This window comes from Panthera pardus, unplaced genomic scaffold (assembly GCF_024362965.1).
Source record: "Panthera pardus isolate Hobbes unplaced genomic scaffold, ASM2436296v1 HiC_scaffold_2, whole genome shotgun sequence".
Lineage (NCBI taxonomy): Eukaryota > Metazoa > Chordata > Mammalia > Carnivora > Felidae > Panthera > Panthera pardus.
In genome coordinates, this window is record NW_026526765.1 from 74647670 (window position 1) to 74661314 (window position 13645).

The following is a 13645-nucleotide window of genomic DNA, read 5'->3' on the forward strand; positions in this document are numbered from 1 at the left end:
GCAAATGGAGGTCACTTCTTAAATCCAGGAATTAAATTACTGGAGATCTAACATCAGTACAATTGTGAAACAGAGGGTAAGTTAGGAGCCACTCATCTTAATTCCACTGGCATCTCTGCCCTTGTTGGGTGAACTGAGAAAAATAATTCTACTCTCTGGGCCTGTGTTTTTGCAGTTATAAAATAAGGGAGTTGCACTAAGGAAAACCTCATAAAGCCGTAATCTGAGATTAAATTACCACATAATTAATTAATATAATTAATAACCTACACAGCTTTTCCACAGGTACATGTATGGCTTTATTTATTATTCTTAAACTATTAAAAGAATCAAAGACTTCATTAGCAGCAGTACTAAGGCCACCACACCTGTTATTACTACAATTAGAATTAAGCTGACCCTTTATTGAGTGCTTACTACATTCCATACATTCTGCTAAATGAAATGAATTTATATATCAAGCTCAACCAGCCAGACATTGCACAAATGAAGACAAAACCTATGCCAACTCTCCTCAAAACTCCTCATGGCTGTATTACACTAGATTCACTGACCACTGTAGGGAACCCCTGGACGAGATGAACTATCGGTAGGCAGTTCTATCGCATCTGTGTACTGTGAACTCAGACCAAAGAGTGAAAAATTGCTCTAACCCATGATCCCACCAAGCGCCCTTTTCCAGTTTGAATATTCTGTGTCTCTGATTCCATATTTGAAAAGTGAAGTTTATGTAGCTTACCCATAGCTCCCTCAAATGCCTTAAGTATCCATTAAGTCACTGCTCCAAAGCAATAAAAAACCCAACTTCTGAGAATTAACTATATGAACATAAGGTAATGAAGCCAACTCAATTATCCATGGTAAAAGATGACAAGGCAAAGCAAGACTAAATTGAATATGCAGGTGTCCCAAAACCATATTTTTGCCATTCACCTAAGCTCTTAACTAGCGCTAATAAGCTGCAGAAGAGATAGATTTGAATTTTATCACTTTCTCTCTCCACCCCCTACTTTGGTCTGGTTCAAGTCCTAACGGGCAGTCAACCACCCTTTAAAAGGCAGGAAAAGCAAAGGCTGGACTTTGCAATCAATAGAGTGGATAATTACCCCCTGAGTAATTGAGAGTTAACGGTCTTATATTAACTTCACCCCATTACTCCCAGAATATGAACAAGCCAGAGCAAGTTGGACATGAATACGAGAGAGTAGACGAAAAAAAGAAGGGTGGCAAAAGAACTGGGATATTTGCCTTGGGGTTATCATATGATGTGAACTGTAATGACACAAAGCCAGATAACAACGGCAGCCTAGCAGAGTGACTCCAAACATGACAAGATGGTCCACAAGAGCTGTAAGAGAGTTGTTTCCCCTTAGCACCAAATTATTTTTCTCTTTTCTTCCTACAACAAAAGACTCACTCTAGGCTTTGGCTGTGTTCCCAAAAGATTGGGTAATTAAGCAGGTAAGATTTCCAAGGAGAAATAAATATTTTTCAGTTACTAGACACTGTCATTGGGCTTTGATTCAAATGTGCATAATTTTTGAACAGGAAACATAATGAAAGGAATGTTTCACAAATTAATATAAAGCCCAAAGGCATACCTGGCACTCTCTTACATGAAATCATTGTCTTTCATAAGCCAGGAATGTCGACCAAGTATCTTTCTTGGAAAACGCTTTCTCCTTGTAATATTAGCACTGGTTTTACAGAAGGAAAGCTCAACTTCAAGAAAACTGCTCATAAAATATGACCTGAGCCTGTTTTTTCTAGGTTTGATGGCATTTTAAATTAGAAGGACATTGGTTTCAGCATTATCAGGAAAAACAGTGCCTCTTCCTCAGAAGTTGAAAAGCTAAAGAGAAGGGTTAAATGACCTGCATAATTTTACAGAGTGACTAATTCAAATTAGAGGTTTGGATGTAGAGCACTGGGCTCTAGGCCCAGAACCCCAAACTACTATTTTCTAAAAATAATGTGAAACTCTGAAAGGTAAAATGGCTTAAGAAGCTGAAGAAATTTCCCCAAAGTATAATTTCAACCGTGTAAGTGGGAAATAGTCAAGCACAGGTTGAATGACAATTTTAGAGTGTTGAAAAATGCCCGAGTCATCACTGGGGAGATGGAACAACTTGTTTCCCTTATAGTGATGAGAGGTTTAGGATAATCGTTCCACACTCTGTCTGTTCTTCCAACAGCAACGAGTAAGATAATGGTTTAACAATGTGATGGAGAATATCCTTAACTAAATCACATTTTCTATGAACGTGACCTTGGAAATTTAAAGTATTATGCTAAAATATATTTATGAATCTCATTTTATGCAAAACATAAAATAACACAAATATCGAAAAATTAAACATATCAAGAATTGCCTAATATCTAAAACGATGGTGACTGAAATTTAAATTACAAATTCCATTGAATTGGTAAATATTCCTATTATCTGAGCAACACATTTTGTGTGCTTAAACACTTCTATGAATGATTTGTCTGCATATCATACCATTATTTTAATGTTCACCCTCAATGTAATATAAAGTTTTTTATAGTCTTTTTATTTTTCAAGCGATTAAGTCATATTATTTGCTTTCAAGTGAAAGTCACCATTTTTCAAGCCATAATGGTGCTTGGTGGTAGGGGAAAAAATCTGGAAATCAATAATTTGGTGGTAAAATTTAGAGGCAATCAAATGTTAAGATAAAGACTGTGACTGTTATCAACTCATTGTCTGTTGGCTCCAAATACATTTTTCATTGCCTGCGCAATAAAAAAAAAAAAAAAAATAGAAGAACACTTAAAGTGTTTTTTTTTTCTTTTCCTTGCTGGAATGATGTTAAGCTTTGTCAAGAGGGTGCTAGAAGGACATTGCATGAGAAAAGCGTTTTCCTGGCTGGTTGAGGTGTGCTTCTGGACAGGCTCCCACACTGCAGGCGGCTTCTTTTAGTACCAAGCACCAGCACCCAGAGCACAGCAGTTTCCAAAGCACCTGGCTCAGGCAGTCTCATAGTTGAGGACCTTCTGGAGAGCCACCTCATGGTGAAGAGATTTCCCTAGCACTCTCACAGGTGGGTTTCTGGCAAGCTCTAGAGGGCAGATTGCTAGCAAGTTCTAGCAGTGCAACAGTGCAATGATTTTTCTGCCATCTAGTCAGCCTCAGCTCTGCCATCTCCTTCAAAGGCTGCCTCTCAGTCATAGACAGGCAACTCCTCCTTGTGTGCTGTGTTTCAGCCCTAAGTATTGGTGCCACTCTGTCTCTAGTAATACTAGAATCTTTAGAATCCTAGCTACCAAATCCTACTAACTACAATCTGTACTGAGTAATTCTTTAACACAACTTTCCTTGTTCAAATCATTTCACAGGTTCTGTCTTCTGAATGGACACTGACTGATACAAACTAAGACTGAGTGACTCTCATTCTCCATAACGTTACTATCAGAGAGATTACTGTGAATATTTTAGAGAAAATAAAAAGAATATTTGAAATATGCTAGTAACTTGAATATTTATGCATTCAAAGGAGGCAGCCACTGTTTACATTTATTCTTCTAAGAAAATTTTCTTGAAATACGATAACTTTGAATTATGCTTAATTTTGGGGAACTCATCCCTTATATGTGGCCGTCTTACGTACAAACACATAAGCTCTCTAAAATGTTGTCAATGTTTTATGCCAGCCAATAGTTCACTAAATGTTGAGTCTGCAATTTATGTGTAAATATAATTCTTTGTAACTGCAAATATGAAACCACACACTGACCACAATTACAGAATGTTTAAAAATATTTTGAAACTGAAATGAGGTATGACTTTGTTCTCCAAGCGACATTCTTTTATGCATTTTCTACCAGTACTTGCATCATGCTGATCCTGTCTGCTCAGTCAAGTATCTTTTCCTTTACACTGAAAAGCAGTCACAGGGGGAATAAACTCCTAGGCAGAATGGATCAGCATCCAGCTTGAAAACCATTGTGAATATTTATAGAGCATTTGAGCATTATTAGCTGAATCTTTTCCTCAAAGCACTGTTTTTTTAATATGTGACCAGAATGATAACTGAGAAAAGAAAATTCTGTGTGTGTACGTGGTATGTGTGTATATGCGCACATATGATCAAGTGCTCACATTTGTGTAACTTTCCCACTGACATTTTTCCTGTGGCATTTTTATCATCCTCCTCAAACCCAATTCTGTCTCAGTATCTTTCCTTTTACGTATCTTGCAAAGTCTATGACCAGACCTTCTTTCTCTTGAAACAATGAAAAACAGAAGCAAAGTTCACTTTATCAAAGCAATGCAGGCTCATTCAACAGAAATCAAGATATAAAAGTCTATAACTAATACCCATAATTCTTCTAACTTATCCAGAGTCAACTTCTGTTACCACCTTGTATACACATACATATGTATGGACATTCACATATACAAGTCATGTTCTTCAGGATATTTTTCTAAATATGCAATATATGTATTGATTGTTTTCTAACAGATTTTTTCAACTAGTACACTTATATAATATATTACATTTCAGTACTACAACATTTTAATATTGAAAGAGCACAAGGTAAAATTAAATGACTAATAAGAAGAATATGAAACAACAAAGAATAAGAAAAGTCTGAAAAAACCCTGGAAGTAGGAATATTTATTTTCTAACAAAGCATTGTGTTGACCAAACAAATTGATTTTGTCTAAGTCCCCTTTAATGGGAGAAAAATAGCATTGTTTATAATAATTAGAATTATTGAAATGCAACCAAGAATGCATGAAGTATGTTTGGAGATATCAGAAATAGCAGTCAGGTCAAAGGTTTAAGGTTCAAAGGACTGAGATCTACAGTAGGAAACATCAAAGCAGATAGGTCCAGTTGACTCTCACTGAATTTTATATCTTACTTCAATGCCAGAAAAGAAAGAGTTGATAAAGCTCTCTCAAAGTCAGTTAAGAAACATCACTTTCCTTCGTTCACAGAGTGGTCATAATGAACTTTACCAAAAAAGTAACTTAGTGAATTATAAGTTTGTCATAGGATCAATATATATTTTCTGAGGTTGTATGTGTGTGTATGTCTAACTTTTAGGAAAAAGGCACTGTCTCAAATATCTCAAGTAAAGGCTGTTCCTTATTATACAATCTTATCTCAGAAAAGTACCTTAACTAATGTGTAAATTCCAGGATAGATTTTTTTTCCCTTCTGCCAAGAAAACTAAAAGGATCAGATTTGTGTCAGCATTATTTAGCAATGAGATGACATTCTACATTATTCCAACCTCACAGAATAAAGAATTTCTTAGTTTGTAATGGTTTATTTTTGATGTTGAACAAGTCACTTCTAGACATATGTAACTCAATTTAATAAATGTTCTTAAAACATTATGTTGCCATCAATAAATAGAACCTTCTATCAAAATTAAATTATTGACTTAAGAGCAATAAATCAACTTTATACTAAAGAAAAAAAAATTTACCTTACTAAAACTTTAGCCAGAAATAAAAAAACACAACACTTTTCATATCTTTCACTCACAAGAAATTTCCAATATGATTCCAAAAGGATTTCAATATAAAAGAATTTTCATTCTATCTTTTAGTACTAATGTATTGCTACTGGTTGTATTTCCAATCTAAGAAGATGACCTAAAGAATCACATATGGGGAAGTTCAGTTCTTTAAAGATGAAGCTAGAAAAGTTCCCAGATGATAGTAAGTTATTCTGAGGTTTAGAATGATCAAGTAGACAAAGAAGAACCAATAATTAAACTTATTCCCCATGGATAGACTGTTCCCCTAGGCATGTATATATACATACGGTTACTACTGCCTGGCTACTTTAGAAGGCATGAGGTCATTACAAGTAATCTTACAATATCCTGACATTTATACTTGGCAATTTCAAATGCCCTACCAAAATATACGTATCATGATTTAGGAAATCTTCAGAGTCAATAGAAAAATGGAGTTTTACTTTGGCAATTGAATACCTACTACTGTGTATACATTCAACATGCACAAATAAGATCTCTACTCTTTAGGAATTAACATGTAATCCAGAGGAGAAGACATAAATATGAAAATTACAAAAGAGACAGCATTCACAAAGTAAAATCCCTAACCATGTATATTTACTCAACTATGGTTTCAACTCTAGCCATTAATGTATTCTTGAATTGCCAGATCCAAAATTCTTCATATTCAATGAACTTTCTCAGTAACCAAGTACAATGTTTTGCTGGTTTAGGCAGAAAAAGTTCATCAGTAATTTCAGACTGTTTTCCTACTGTAACCAAAATGTTGACTGTTATAAAACCCAAACCTTAGATATTATAATATCTCCTTCATCTACCTTACAAACTATTGTTGAGATTAAATTATTAAACAAGATGAACACTACAGATCATCACACACTCAATTATAAATAACTGAAATTGTGAATCCTGTGAACAAATGTGGGAACTTACACAAGAGGTTAAATATCTGATGTATAAACTCAAGAGAACAGCTTCAGTAAATACTTACAGAGTATATTCAGTAAATACTTACAGAGTAATATTACAGAGTAATACTTACAGAGTACTTACATATACAGAGTATATATGTAAGTCCTTATAGAGGACTTACAAGTCTTCCAGAGCTATTTTAAATGGTGGGAGGTAGATTACTTCATTTTTATACTCCACAAAGACACAAAAAAATCATAGAGTCACAATGATTCTCAAGTCTCACTGATATTAAAAATAGAGCTAATTGAGGGTTAAATATTAATAGTTATTCATCTATTTCTGTAGTATGTAGTCAAATCTTTTTTCAACATAAACAAAAGTTATAGACTACATACCATATTGGCTCTAAAAGTTGAAGACAATAGTTTATAAGCACCCTTAAAATGTGCTTTGTAATTAGGAAAAGTTGGATTCCAAACTTTCCAAAGTTTGGGAAATTTCTATTTGGTTCTTAAGTGTCCTGTGAGTTTACCTTCACTGCTTCTCAAAGAAAAGCACCAGACTTTTCCCACTTCAGAAGCCTGACTTCCCCATGATACATTTTGAATTGAACCATGGTTGACAGTTTTATTACAAATATGTTGCACTTGTAATTGTTACACCAAAGGAAATGATTGAAAAAATTTGCAAAGTTATAAAATTGGACTTCGGTTCTGCGGAGAATGAAGAAATAAATGTTAGTTTTAAAAAATAATATCCTCAGAGATGTATATATCAAGACAAAAGGATTCAAATTTGATTTATTATTCACTTTGGGCATAGCACTTTCTGATCCGGAAAAAAAAAAGACTGTCTGAAATTATTCCACTTTACATAAGTGGTGACAAATCACTACTTATAGATTTCTTTCCAAAAGCCTCACTGTCCATGGCATAAAAATTGCTCGAAAGGGTTCCGTGTGTTGCTATTTTAACATCTCCTACCACACTATACAAATGCCAGTCTGACCAGTCTGCCTTTAGGGCTTTCAGAAGCAGCTTTCTTTAAAGGTTACAGGGGATGTTATGTCTTCTAAGAATGTCAGCTCTCTTGACAGTTCTCCATGATATCAACATGGTTGATACTAAAATTTAGGTAAACGGATGTAATTTAAAAGGGGATTCTATTCATGAGTCCATTTTTATGTTTGCTAATTATTTCACACATCAGTTTTATTTTTAACAAAAGACATCCTGTTATATTTTCATAGCTTTTAGCTTTAATTATTTCATTTTTACTTTTAATTAGGTAAACCCATACTTTTAGACCTTTTCAGACCTCTAGACCCTTAGACGCTGGAGGGGAGGTGTTTTCTTTTAGAAACAGTACTTCGTTCCACCTAGGGAAATCAACTTTGTCACACTCTTCATTAAAAATCCTCATGTACAGGGGCGCCTGGGTGGCGCAGTCGGTTAAGCGTCCGACTTCAGCCAGGTCACGATCTCGCGGTCCGTTGAGTTCGAGCCCCGCGTCAGGCTCTGGGCTGATGGCTCGGAGCCTGGAGCCTGTTTCCGATTCTGTGTCTCCCTCTCTCTCTGCCCCTCCCCCGTTCATGCTCTGTCTCTCTCTGTCCCAAAAATAAATAAAAAACGTTGAAAAAAAAAAATTTGAAAAATCCTCATGTACAAAAGGATAAAACTATAAAATGTCTATAATACACTTACAGGCAGAATGGATTTGAGCTTATAACATTTAAAAATTATTTTGGTGTTATTTCAACTTTAAAAAGCTAAAAAATATATCATAGACTTTAGTGTCTTCTTCCACAACTCAAAAATTAACTCACTTAAGAAAAATACGTGTGACAAACGTCTAGATCATCAGCTGAGCTAATTACTACATCTTTCTGAATTAAAAGAAAAGTTGCATATAAATTCAGTTTGCACAAAAACAGAATTCTAATGCAAATATTCACCATTCTATTCTATGAAAGGTTTACTTTCAATACCTGAGTAACAGCTCACAGACTAAGCTAATTAATGTTCTAAATTTCATCAAATATGCATTAATATGTTCTCCCTCCTGACTTCCTCAATTTGGAGATTATTACAAATTAGTTATTTTTTTTCCTATTAGGAAAACAAACTGAATTGTTACTACCTTGAACATTTTGAGTAAGAACTGGATGGCAGTTTGGTAATGCATTTGACAATGATTTAATGTGAACCAACAGTATACCTTACGAACTCAAAATGCAACCTGCAAAGATGCAGAGAAAATACATCATGTAAAAGTTGACAATGTTGCTAAAAATAAATATCTAGCAGAAGTAGTATTAACATCACAAAAAAATCAAATGATCCTATAACCAAAGTTTACTTCAGGCAAAACTGAAGGCAAAATAATAAAATACCAAGGTTTCAAAGATTTATAAACCAAATTGAAATAAAAGCATAACTTAAGCTTATTAATTCTATCACATGAGCTCTGTGTCAAATTACACTTATGGTTCATAAGAATCGGGAAATAAAGTTGGATTGTTCCTGTCCAACACTACTGTAGGGTAGTAGCCTCACTGGATCCCCGCACTTCCCCCCAAAAAACACATCCTGGGCTTACCACTGTGCCTCATACTGAGCAATTCTTAAAGCATTTTCGAACCATTTCAGGAATGAATTTCCGAGACCTGTAGTCATTCATCTCTGCTATTGGGCAAAGTTTAAGAACCAACATGGATTCTGAGTTGCTGTTTACATAATGGTCTATGTTAATATAGGACTGTTGTTAGACTACATTCCTAATAGCTATGACCTTCCATCCTTAAGTTTATGCAGACAGCTCTGCTAACCTCCTTCAGACTGAGGTGTGATAACCATGGCATATTGCCATCTCACATGCTACCATCACTGTATGTTTACCATCAATACATAATGTTGTCTGAATTGTACATTTCTTTGTAATTTTTGTAATGTTTATTTATTTTTGAGAGAGAGAGAAAGACAGAGCATTAGTGGAGGGAGTGGCAGACAGAGAAGGAGACACAGAATCTGAAGCAGGCTCCAGGCTCTAAGTGGTCAACACAGAACCTGAGGTGGGGCTTGAACCCACAAACCGTGAGATCATGACCTGAGCCAAAGTCAGACACTTAACCAACTAAGACACCTACACTGAACATTTCTAATCAAGGATCTGTTTTATCTTCCACTACTGAGTGCCAGGATTCCATCTGAGTTTATTTGACACTCGTCTTACTGGAGGTGTGCAGCTGGAAGCCGTATAGTGACCCTTTCCCACCCTCAGATCCCCACCTCTGCCTATCTGTGACCAAGCTCCAAATCATGTTGCTATTTCTATGGGTTCACCAAACTTGTAGCAATTTCATTAAGGGTTCATTAAAGTAGGTGTTCAGATTTTAATGTTAAAGGTAGCCTATTTCCCTGTTGCAAGTATAAGCCATCCCAACATACTCTACGTTCTAAAAGAAAAAGACAGAAGGAGTGAGGGAGAGAAATAATGAAGGAAGGAAGGAAGGAAGGAAGGAAGGAAGGAAGGAAGGAAGGAAGGAAGAAGGAAGGAAGGAAAGGAGGTAGGGACGGAAGTGGAGAGGAAGATGAAGGAAAGTTCTGCTTTTCACTAACTGATTGATTATGGGGAAAAAACTTAACCAGCCTGGGTGTCATTTTTTTTTAGTTGTAATGTATAAATCACTGTTTTGTACAATTTTAATTTTTGCAACCATAAATTTAATTAAGTCTGAGGTCAAAGTCCAAAATACTAAACAAAGGCTTGGCTCTTCAGCCCTCTGCTCTCTAACCCCAAAAGAACATAGTACCAATATCCCTGGAATAAGAAAATAATTATATTTAATGACAGCTTACCACATGTGAGACATTCTACTAGGATAGTCACATATACTATCATTTTTCTAGCAAACAAGCTAGGAGTATGGACAGAGAACAGTATGGCGTGTTGGTTTAAAGGCTTGGATGCAAAGTCTGTCTGTAGGGGTTGAAATGTCAAGGCTAACACTTGTTTATATCATTTGGACAAGTTACTTAATTTATCTGTGCCTCAGTTTCTTTATCTGTAAGACAGAAATAATATTACTTTCTTTATGGGCTTAATGATGTAGGCTTTAAATAAGATAAAGTATTCAAGCACATAATAAGCTCTTAAGGCACATCAACCATTCTCACTATCTTCAATTTATCTATTAGGAAAGTGGGGCTCAGAGAATTTAAGTAATAATCTAAATTATACGGCAATCAAAAGAAATAGCTAAAAATCAGTCCTATCTACAGTCCCTAAGTCACACTCCGATGTGCTACATTATGCAGAGGTCAAGGGCAGGCTGCCCCCAAATATGCCACTTTGGCATATTGTTTTAGATAAAAGTTAATTAAGAAACAGCCTGTGCAAGAAGGTCACTGAGACCCTTCTCTGTCCTCATGGAAGCAGGAAATAAATTTCTCAAGTGAAAAGTACCCTCTCTGTGCCAGGAGGCAAAGAGGCATCCTCATCATCAAAGAGAAGAAATTTGGAGCCAAGAATGCTGCATACAAAACCCTTATTACTTTTTACTAATACACTACCTCAGCCCAATTCTGTTTAGAATTCCTTACTAAGTGAATCTTCCAAAGGTAAATTTTCTTTGCCCTGTCAATTCCTCACAGATTTATTGCCTCCTGGTCTTAAAAGTATTAAAGCTATCCTCCTTGGTCATTTCTTTTTTTTTTTTTTTTATAAAGCTTATTTATTTATTTATTTTAAGAGAGAGACAGCTACAATGAGCAGGGGAGGGGCAGGGAGAGAGGGAGAGAGAGAATCCCAAGCAGGCTCTGTGCTGTCAGCACAGAGCCCGACATGGGGCTTGATCTCATGAGCCTCTCACTAACCATGAGATCATGACCTGAGCTACAATCCAGAGTAGGACACTTAACCAATTGACGACCCAGGCACCCTTGTCTTGGTCATTTCTTTAGGACTCAATTTCATTATTGAGCCTCCAAATGCACATAATAAAACTGTTTTTTACTCTTGTTAATCTTTCTCATGTTAATTCAATTCTTTTTCTGTCTGGAAGAACCTTGGACTGAGGAAAATTTCTTCCTCTCCTTCAACTAAATGATTTCTTAGATCCTAACCTGGAGAATATTTGTGATCCTGTGATATAAGCATCAAAAGTTAAGTCATCACACTGCTGGTTCTTAATAACCTTAAAATACAAAATGTAACTTCTTTAGTAGTCCTACTAGCATTTTTTAAATCGTTGTTATGTACATATGAAAATAAAAACCTGTTTTTAAAGTTTATTTGTTTTTTTGGGGGGGAGGGAGGGAGGGAGCAGAGAAAGGACAGAAAGAATCCCAAGCAGCTCCACACTGTCCACTCAAACTCATGAACCATGAAATCATGACCTGAGTCAAAGTCAAGAGTCGGATGCTTAACTCACTGAGCCACCCAGGTACCCCCACAATAAAAACCTTTTAAAAGTAAAACTATACTACCCTATTGTTGTGCAACTTGTTTATTTGTGTCTTAAGCACCTTTTCATGTCAGAACTTACAGAACTACTTCTTTTCTTTTTTCTTAACTGATTCATATTCTTAAATCATATCATGCCCCATAATAATTTTTAATTATTCTTGGTCATTAGATTTTCTTCCAGATTTGGGGTGGGCTTGTTTTGTTTTGTCTGTTACTAAAATCATCTTGAAATAAATACTCATTTACAAAAATCCTTGTGCACTGGCACAACTATAGTTATAAAAATTTCTAACATTGACTTCTGTTAAGTTTCTCATGATCCACATAAGAGTGAAAACATATGGTATCTGTCTTTCTCTGTATGATTTATTTCACTTACCATAACACTCTCCAGTTCCATCCGTGTTGCTACAAAAGGCCATATTTCATTCTTTCTCATGGCCAAGCAGTATTCCATTGTATATATAAACCACAACTTTTTTATCCGTTCATCAGTTGATGGACATTTAGGCTCTTTCTATAATTTGGCTATTGTTGAAAGTGCTGCTATAAATATTGGGGTACCCCTATGCATTAGCACTCCTATCCCTTGGGGAAATTCCTAACAGAAGACCATGGGGGAGGGGAAGGAGAAAAAAAAAGTTACAGAGAGGGAAGGAGGCAAACCATAAGAGACTCTTAAAAACTGAGAATAAACTGAGGGTTGATGGGGGTGGGAGAGAGGGGAAAGTGGGTGATGGGCACTGAGGAGGACACCTGTTGGGATGAGCACTGGGTGTTGTATGGAAACCAATTTGACAATAAATTTCGTATTAAATAAATAAATAAATAAATAAATAAATAAAACAAAAGAATTTCTAACATTGATATCATGACATCACTATGTAAAAAGATGTGTGCATTTTATATTGTGTTAGAAACTGCCAAATTGCCCTTCATAAAGTTATACCAATTCACATGTTCACCAACAATGCATGAGTATCTATTCCCTGTCTTTCTTGATGCATTTTTTTTTTAAAAAAAACAACATAATTTAAGAAAATTCTAACCAGGGGCACCTGGGTGGCTCAGTCTGTTAAGAATCCAACTCTTGATTTCAGCTCAGGTCATGATTTCATGGGTTTGTGAGTCTGAGACCCATATCAGGCTCTGTGTAGACAGTGCAGAGATTGCTTGGGATTCTCTCTCTCCCCCTTTCCCTCTGTTCCCCCCTACCCGCTTATGCATGCTCTTTCTCTCTCAAAATAAATAAATAAACTTTAAAAAATTTTTTAAAAAGACAGTTCAAACCATATCTACAAGTACATTATACTGATTGGTTTCTTATTTATTTGTACTGTACATTTAAACAGATATGAAGTAGCTTATAATATTAACATACATATAAATGAGACTGTTCAACTTAAAATATAAATATTTATCCACACCAATAAAAAGAAGGCCAAATATATCAGAAAGTTTGGAAGGATTTAATACTGAATGCCTGGAACTATTCTAGACAACAGCAACATGATAGAGAATAAAACAGACAAGTCCCTGTTTTGCTTATATTTTCATAGAATAAATACAAATAAATAAATTAAAATATAAAATAGGATTTCAGCTAGTAAGTAAGGCTATCATTAAAAAAAACAGTATAACAGTGGGTAGGTTTACTTTAACACAGATCAATTTTAAACAGAGAGATCAGAGGACTACACTTCTATACCATAAGATGATTCTAGTGAAAGCAATCAGGTTT

At 35.4% G+C, this 13645-nt stretch overlaps 1 pseudogene; it reads left to right on the forward strand.

The window, feature by feature from the left end:
• LOC109267416 (surfeit locus protein 2-like) overlaps positions 1 to 13645 on the forward strand; it is a 63637-nt pseudogene that overhangs the window by 34553 nt on the left and 15439 nt on the right.